The sequence below is a fragment of the Centrocercus urophasianus genome, unplaced genomic scaffold (genome assembly GCF_019232065.1).
Source record: "Centrocercus urophasianus isolate 14NV4802_14NV808 unplaced genomic scaffold, USGS_Curo_1.0 seq_21, whole genome shotgun sequence".
Classification (NCBI taxonomy): Eukaryota; Metazoa; Chordata; class Aves; order Galliformes; family Phasianidae; genus Centrocercus; species Centrocercus urophasianus.
In genome coordinates this window covers 19,718,925-19,728,373 of record NW_024884767.1, presented here as the reverse complement: position 1 = coordinate 19,728,373, position 9,449 = coordinate 19,718,925, and positions in this window count along the sequence as shown.

Here is a 9,449-nt window from a genome sequence, read left to right as displayed (position 1 = left end):
CAAAGAGCTGACTCCCCTCCTGTCTGTAGGCTCCCTTTATGTACTGAAAGGCTGCAATGCGGACACCCCACAGCCGTCTTTTCTCCATTCTGAACAAGCTCACCTCCCTCAGCCTGGCTCTGTAGGGAGAGGTGCTCCAGCCCCCTGATTATCTTTGTGGCTCTCTTCTGGACCTTCTCCAACAGCTCTCTCTCTTTCTTGTACTGGGTGCTCCAGACCTGCACTCAGTACTCCAAATTGGGCCTCACAAGAGCAGAGTAGAGAGGGACAATCACCTCCCTGTCCCTGCTGGCCACTCCTCTTCTGATGGAGCCCAGGATACCATTTGCTTTCTGAGCTGCAAGGGCACTGCTGGCTCATGTTCAGTTTTTCATCCATCAGGACCCCCAGGTCCTTCTCTGCAGGGCTGCTTTCAAGGACCGCTCCTTCCAGTTGTACAGATGCCTGGGACTCCTCCGGCCCAAGTGCAAAACATTGCACTTTGCCGTGTCAAACCTCATCAGGTTCACCCAGGCCCACCTTTCAAGCCTGTCGAGGTCCCTCTGCATGGCATCCCTTCCTTCAACCGTGTCGACTGCACTGCTCAGCTTGGTGTCATCAGCAAACTTGCTGAGGGTGCACTCAATTCCATCATCAATGTCATTGATAAAGATGTTAAAGAGCACCAGTCCCCTGACAGACCCCTGGGGGACACTGCTAAACAGGAAATGTTTTTACTGCTCTTGTAGCACTGTTCTGTATTGTATATTACCTTGCAATTATGAGAGTTCAGTTTATTCTGTAAAAATGATGAAAAATTAGTTATCCTGTCATTGTTTTTGTAGTAGGACATTGGTGAGTGTGTGATGAAGTTATTTCTGCCTTTCAATATATAAAAATGTCTATTAATGGGAATGTGTCTGAGTAAGAAGCAATGGCTTTAAGCTGAAATAGAGTATGTTGAGACTGGATATAAGTAGGAACTTTTTCACAGTGAGGGTGGTGAGACACTGGAATAGGTTGCCCAGGTAAGCTGTGGCAGCCTCACGTTTGGAAGTCAAGTTTGGCAGGGTTTCGAGCAAACTGATGTAGTTAAACATGTCCTTTCCCACAGCATAGGGGTTGGACTAGATGAACTTAAAGGGTCCCTTCTAACTCAATCCATTCTATGATTCTATGAAATAATTGTAGTTGATCAGCTTATGTTCTGTACCTGTGTTGGCTGGTACAGAACAATTTATTTAAGGTAGTTCTGCTTGATTCATTCTACATCTTTTCTCACAGACTTTTTGCTCCTTGCTCCTTGCTGAATACACGTTGTTTGTTACTGTCTGTCATTGAGCTGCCTTGCTGCAAATGTTGACTAGCATGAAGATGGACAGAACTGCCAACTAAAAGGTTCTTTGTACCTTACAGTGCTCAAATAGTCAAAACTAGTTGGTAACTGGTAGTCCGTGTGCTACATGGACTGGTGGCTGTAGTGTATGATCTACTGCCTTTGTGGGGGGCAGTTTTGTTTTTGAAAAGTGTAGACTAAATTAAAGTTGTTTTTTTGTTTGTTTGCTTGACTTTCCTTCCCTCCCACCCCTTATCCACTCCTGCAAGATGGCATGGCAAAGAGATTATCTTCTGATTGTTCATGTAGGTTCTCCTGTTATAAGGATTCTTTGGAGAAATAGAGAAAAGTAATATAATGTATGTGTGGAACATCTAATCGTTCTAATCAGTCTCAGTGCTCTGAACTATTGCTTTGTGAAAAACAAAATGTAATCAGGAGTCATTTAGCTGCATTTGTTTCCTCAATATTTGCAGTACATTTTCAAGAAAGCAGTAAAAGAGATGCAAAAGATGTGAAATGTTGTTTGCCCGTTAATTTGTGTGAGTAATTCTCTTGACTTCAAAGCATAGATTTGACGTGTTTGTTTTAGCTAGATTTTATTTTTAGTTTCTCCATGTTCTCACATCTCATGATGAAGAATAGTGCATCCTTAATTGCTCTCTGGTGTATCTTGAGCACACAGCCTTGAAAAATGAGGTAGTTTAATAAAATCTACTTGAAACACTGGGAACACATGACCATGTGAGTATCCAAGTGAGGTATTTCTCAGTGAAAAAAAGAGGACGTTTAACCTATTGTACAAATAACTAATTAGGAGAGTGGCTGTTTGAGTATACTCTTACTCTTGCTCACAGTAAGTCTGAGTATGAAATTATTGACTCTTTGTAAGAGTATGAGTCTGTCTCAGATATGAGCTACTGCAGCCTTGTATAGGATTCTAACTGCAGCAGATCTTCAGTTTGCTCTTAATAATAAGTGCTATTAATAATAATACTCTCAATAAAAAGTATAATACAACTTTTATAATAATGATACAAGTATTAGGAATACAATAATAATACAAGTGTTAGGAACTTGCATGCATGCTCCTTGAAAATTGAACTTGTAAACTAGTATGTTAATTTTTCAGCAGAACAGTTAAAAAATGAATCTTTCATAATGTTCATTAAGCTCCTTCTGACCATAAAGTCAGAAGATTAACCATGAAACTTCTCTGGAAGGAGTTTCAAAATAAACTTTTACTTAAACTTAAGTAACTGTTAAAAAGGGCTGTAAAAATTAAAATAAATTAAAAAAAAAATAGGATTACATTTGACTGGAAAGTATACTTTTAAGGTCTTGGTTGACATTAAAAAGAATATATACGGGAACATTATATTTTTTATATTTTTAAGCACTACAGCTTTCACCTATTTTATGTGTGTGTGTGTGTATGGGAATGATCAGCGTGGGAACAGAAAGAGCTGGGTGTTTGTAAAACTCTTGTAATGAATAGTAGAGTATATGCCCAGTGTACAAATGCTGCTCCTTCCCTTCTAAGGATAGTCTTATAAATCCCCCAAAGCGTTACTTGAAGGTAAGGTTTGAGCAGTGCAGTTCATACAGTGGGCTCTTTCATTGCAGTTTTAGGAAACTACTGTTCTCAAGATAAATATGAATGCTTAGCGATTTTGTTGCTGCAGGTATCTTATTACGAATAAAAATTAGTAAGAGCTCCTTAGGGATTAGGCTGTGGTAATGTTACAGTTTCTAGTTTAGGATACTGCTAAGGTGTCCGAATTTGTAGAAAAAGTGACTGCTGTGTGCAGAAGGAGCCCACAGTGGTGGTTGTATGCTACCTACATGCTGATACCTGGAATTTCAGACCAACATTTGGCACTTCTCAAGGAAATTTTTGGTCACATCATGAACCTTATTTGGTGGTCAAACAGTTGGTGGTCAAACAGGTCTTTCCATTAGAGTTGTAGCCTGTCCAATATGTGTGAGGTCTACCTGCGGCCTGTTTCATCTTTGACTGAACACAGCTTCCTGAAAGGCTGTTGAATCAGGATAACGGATACTTTCAGAGTTGATAATATAGGAACTTCAATTCAGTAGTGTAGAATGTATTGTGTAAGATAAATCTTTTACTTTTTTTTTTCTACCAAGTGCAAAGACAGTCTTGACATTGCTTTGCAATAATAGTGTGTTGTATTCAGAGACCAAAGCTTTGTTAGTATTACTGTTTCTCCAACTTTGAGGCAAAATGGATTCTGACTGTGGTCACAGAATAATTTTTTTTTGTGGAGCTGTGATCCCAACTTTAACCTTGTTGGTGTTCTGCATCTTCTTGTTTACATCAGTGTTTTGCTAACAGTATTCTTTTTTTGTTTTGCCTTTGTTTTTTAAAAAGCACACACCATTCTCATTTTCGCCACTTTCCATGATGTACAGAATGTTCACAATGCTAGAAGGCCTTGTAGTAGAAGAAAAAACGAAAGGCAAATATTTCAAGCTTGATTTAATGGCTCAGACATATTTAATTTTCCCTATAATTGTTGTCATTAGCTCAATTGATTCTTTTTGCTATTTTCCCTCAAAATACTGTCCGTGGAAGTTTTTGTTCTATGAATATTTTCAATGATACCTTAGTAACATATTCCCAAACTGTGTGCATCTATCGGAGTTACTATGTAAATTATTTCAAAGTGGAGAGTGTTTGTACAGCTGAACATTATGCTGCATCGAGGTACAAGGCCCAAACTGTAACTTCTAGTTGTAGTATTCAAGTAAGCTGATGCTTGGTTAAGAATTTAAACCCTGGTTTGGAGTACAGTTCTGTTCTAATGCTTCTCAAATACCTTTTGAGATTGCTTGCACTGATGGCTTTTGTACAGGAGTCAGGGCATTGCTTGCTTGCAGCCCTAAAGTCATGGCTGGCTAGAATAGTTTGTACTTCTTTCCCTTTGTCTTAACCCAATTTTAGGAGTTTATGGTTTGCATGAAAGTATTTGGATTTTTTTAATTCCTTTTGATTACATGTTTTATTTCATATTATTTCTATTGTATACTCATCTTTCTTTGGCTTGTAATAAACGAATAGTGTGGGCCTTCAGTTGTTTTTCATTTCTGCTCTTTGGTATTAATCCTTTAGAAACACTTAGTGTGATACTGTGAAAATGTTAGACATCAGAAATCACAGTATTCAAAATGTGAGTTATTGTGCTTAATTCTATCTTTTTTCTTTCTTTTTCCTCTCCTGAGTTCCTTTCACTTTCTCACGTTTAGAATAGAACTTCCACTGAATGCTGATGTAGTAGTGAATATCTACCATCACAATTAGTTGGAAACAAGTTTTGTGGACCTTAAAAATAAAGAAGAATCCACAGTGTCCTGGAAACACTGAGTTTATACTACTGCTGCAAAGCTGTGAACAGTGTCAGAACTAGGCTAATGATATCAAAATCATTCTACTTGCTCTTGTCGTTTTGTTTTTCCTGCACGCCTTCTGGCTGCTCTAGCAATTAGACATTGCAGTTTGGTTAAGGTACAGACCCAGAGGGTTTCATCTCCATGCCTTGTCTTGTCCACTGTGAGAATAAAGTGAGGTCACGTAAAAAACTTGTTGTGATAAAAATACAAACACACAGGCTGAATTCAGGTTGCTAAAGCAGTCCAAATTTACGTCAGTTTTTATCTTTGCATTATTTACTGTAGTGTAATTTAAATAATAATAAAAAAAAAAAGGGAGATTTTATTCATAATGGAGTCCAGGGATTCTTCTAGAATTATAAAGCAGAGTGGCACAGGGACAAACAGGTTGCAGGGAGGTCTCAGTTCTGTGTGGCAAACAAGGAAAGTGTGCCAGAAGTGGGCAGTATAGGTCCAGGCCTGGTAGGGACTGACAGCCTTTGTGGACAATCCATATATATATATATATATGTCTTCCTTCTCCCATTACTGTCTCCTCCAGTCCTGTATGTATTTCATCCTATTCTGCTTTTATCCTTCTCTCACCCAGACTTAAGCCTTGGTTCTTTCTTTTGTTATCTTCATCCCAAATGCTATTACTTTCTCTGTGTCTGATAATGAATGATGAGCAATTCAGCCATACAGAAGTCTATATGGAGGATACTCACTGTAGGTACTTACAGAATCTTACTTTGTAAGGAGCTCGTGCTAAAAATGTAGAAATAGACTTTTCTTTTAAAACTAGTTGGTATCACTCTGCCCTGATTGATTTGAATGTATCCAGATGTGAAATTTACATAGAGTTTCCATCTAATCCATTTTTCCTTCCCATTCTCCCAGTATATAAACTGTCTTCAAAACATGGAGGTGGCTGTGGGTTGTTGGATTGCTGTTAATAGTGTTTAAAGACTAGCAAGACTGTATTTTCTGCTAATCACATCCATGAAAATATCTGAGTTACATTAGCTGAAAAACAAAAATTAATTTGAGAAGATTCTGGCATGGAAGATTTCAATGATCTGGAGGCTCTGTTGATTTCACAAGGAGGCAGAACAATTGGCAGCACAGAGGTAAACCCATCTTGGAGGTGCATTATGGAAAGATATTGCTGCCTGGAGGGAAAATTTCAGTTGTATAAATGCGTCTTGACGATGCTTCTATCCACAAGAGTCGAGCCACTGACGAACATCAAAACAATCAACAAGTGGATCAGGACATTAGGATTGAAGTGGTTCAGGTAGATTTGAATGGATTATTAGATAAGGGTGAATTATTTTTATCTTGGTGGGTTCATGACAGCTCCAGATATCAAGGAAAAATTTTGTACAAACTTTGCAATATTCCAATGTTGCCACCAAGGGGCAGGATCACCTCCCTTGACCTGGTGGCCACGTCCTTTTGATGCAGCCCAGGCTACGGTTGGCTTTCTGGACTCTGTGGGCACACTGCTGGCTTGTGTCCAGCTGCCATCCACCAGTACCCCTGGGTCCTTTTCAGCAGGGCTATTCTATATCATTATATAGCTTGTACTGATAGCAGAGGTCACCATGACCCCAGTGCAAACTAAGCCCTTGGCTTTACTGAATGTCATGAGGTTTTCCTGAGTCCACAGATATTGCAACTGTTGGGCTAAATACTAACTATATATCTTTTAAAAATTAATTTCAGAAATCTACTGAATGTGAGTAATGCAAAAGCAATTAATTTTTTACTGTACCTCAATTTGTTCAACTACTGGAAATTAAGAATATAAGAGCTTGCTTGTTAGACATAAGAGGGAGCTTTTTTTTTTTATTTTAATAGTTAGGTGTATTTATTTTGGACAGTTTACAAGCTATATACTTATTCATTTAATGTCTTCATATTTTACTGTCCTTTAAATCTGCTTCATTACAAGCAGAAGTAGATAATTTTTGGCCTAGTTTTTGTATCGTTTGGATCAGAAGTTAAGTATCCTTGCACTCTGAGGGAAGTTGAGCCATGTAACTATCTAAAAGAATTACAGGTTCATGGTAATTGAATGAAGAGCAGATACAAGCAAAGTAGAAATGTAGTCTTCACTGGGGGAGACTGGAAATATATTTAATAAATTCTGTGAATCTGGGCACAGTACAGATGAGACATCCTGGTGGTGCAGTGCATAAATACAGGAATATTTTCTCTGGCTCTGGTGTATTCTGTGTTCTGGCCAGCTTCTGGCCAGCTAGTCATGTATTAATCCTTTCACTGGAAGGAATTTACTGAGCACACTCCTCTGATTTAATAGAAGAATAGTTTTGTATAAGGCAGGTTAGCAGCAAGCAGGTTATTGGAACAGTAGTTGATATTAGGTAAACATAAACTTGTAGCCAAAATATTAAAGTATATTTTTGAGATATTAGAGGATGATTTTCTTATTGTATTTATTTACAGTCTTATCACGTGCACTTTGTAGAAGTGCTATGGTGAAATATACATGTTTTCAAAGGTAATGTGATAATTCCAGGCATATGTTTCGGTCTCTTATAAATCACTAAATGTTACTTCTCAGTCCTGTTTTCTTGTGAGTGCTTAATGGATGTTTTGCTTTTGTAGGTTTTTTTCTCCCTTTCTATTTCGTCCTTAGTTGAGGAAGTATAAAGAACTATGCATAATGGGAGACAGCTAGAATCTTGCAGTCCTTAAATATCCAGATATCAAGGGTGAGATCTTTCCATGAAACTGGAGAAGTAAAGGCCAAATATTACATCTTGAAGTGTGTGCCACTACTAGTCTCCAAATTATGAGTTTACTCCTTAGATTTCCAGACATTGCCTTTGCCTTACTTCAGTTCTTCAGGTAGTTTCTGAAATTCATACCCATGGCATGCCTTTTTGCTCTGTTTTTTCAACTTTGTTTTCTTCACTACTTGTTCTCTGCTCTGTTTTAGGATAGCAATAGAGACTGCAGAGCAGGGGACAATGCTTTCTGCTGGGTGCACAGAAGTGCTGGAAGAAATCACTTTTGTTTCAGAGTTCTTATTTCTCTTCTTGCTTGAATAGTGTTGCTTTTGGGACTTAAAAAATATGGTTTATTTATTTCAGCTGTTTTTTAAACTGCTGTACTTTTGTGTAAGGTGGGTTAGTGGGGAAGACAGCAAATTGAAGGCTCTTTGCTAGGTCGCAGTAAAGCAAATGCTAAAACTTTGCGCTGTTGCAAAGTTGTCCTTGGCCGTGCCTTTGTGGCTTTGTGAATTCAGGACTGCTGACTGTACTGGGGCAGCAGACCGAGACCTTGTCCTTGAACATTATCTACTGTTGTTGTTGTTGTTGTTGTTGTTGTTGTTTTTCAATGAGATGGAACTTTTCATTACAACTGATTCAGAGCTCTCTCCTACTTGAGTCTGAGGATGAATTTATTTGTTTTCCTTCTAGCACTTTACAGTGAAAATTTTCATTATACTAACCAAATATGAATTTGTGTTTTTCTGATCGCAGAACTAGGACATTGGCAAAGTTAATATTTTGGGGGTAATTCCTATTCAAAATATGCATTTACTTGATCTTCTCCAGCCCTAGTCTCTGCTCTTCCAGTTCAGTTCTGTCCTGCTAACAAAGACAGCAGCAGTTTAGGTTCTTGGAGCAAGCTGGGGACAAGGGAATTTTGTGAGGAGTTAAGAAAGAAATTAGCTGCTTCTGTTGGAGCCCATGATAATGCTTATTTCAGACGCAGTTGATTAGATTTACTGTTGAAGATCTATGAATATAATTTGTGATGACACCATTTAGTTTTAAATTTCTGTCAGTAGCATGTTCCTCTGCTGTGCGATGTTCTTCGCTTAGATGGAGATAGTGGTCACTGTTGACTAATCTTTTTTGTGGCAGCAAGTGTTTAAGTGATTAATTACCTTCTTAAACAATGTTGTTAATTAAAACTACTCTGGTTTAAGACGCAAATAATTTGGAAACAATTTGCCTTGCCTATGATTTTTTAACAAAAATGGAAAACTATCTTTTTTTTTTTTTTTTAGCTTCTTCTATGTGGAGGGCTTTCCTGACTCAGAGTCTGTTTGAAATTATGTGACATCTTTAACAAGGTACACATACTTAAGTCACTATGCACAAAGCTGCTTTTTGGTTTTAACTTAGTGTCTGTGTAAGTTATGTTTAGATGGATAGAATGGCTTTCCATGTTAGTTTGTAAATTCAATTGATCAGCTACCATTGAGGTCTGGTATTTTTTTAACCAGAAAGTTGTGCTGAAAGTATGTTTGAATTCTTTATAGAAAGCTCTTTATCCATCTTGGCCATTGGTTCAAAGAGCTCTTCAGAGACTGACTTCTCTTACTGATCAAAATGACCTTGCTTAGTTTATTTGGAAAAAAAAAAAAAAAAAAAAAAAAAAAAGAGAATTAAGACTGCACCCTAATTTGCATTACTAGGTGACTGACTTTTGATTAGTGCTGTTGACTGGCCATAATCCTTTTTATTATGAAGGGGCAAAAAAACTAGAACAAATCGCAGGTAGAAGCTAGGGAGATTAATTTAGCTGCAAATGGTTCCTTTAAGTGGCTTCTGATTTATTTACAGTTAGTCTTCTACTTTGGAAGGATTGTGGCCACTGACAATTTTCTCTGACCTTCAGAAAAAAAAGGTCATGTAGAGAAAGGAGTTGCGTAACTCTTTCAACAGTAGATGGTGCAATATTCCTCTAATCGTTGATG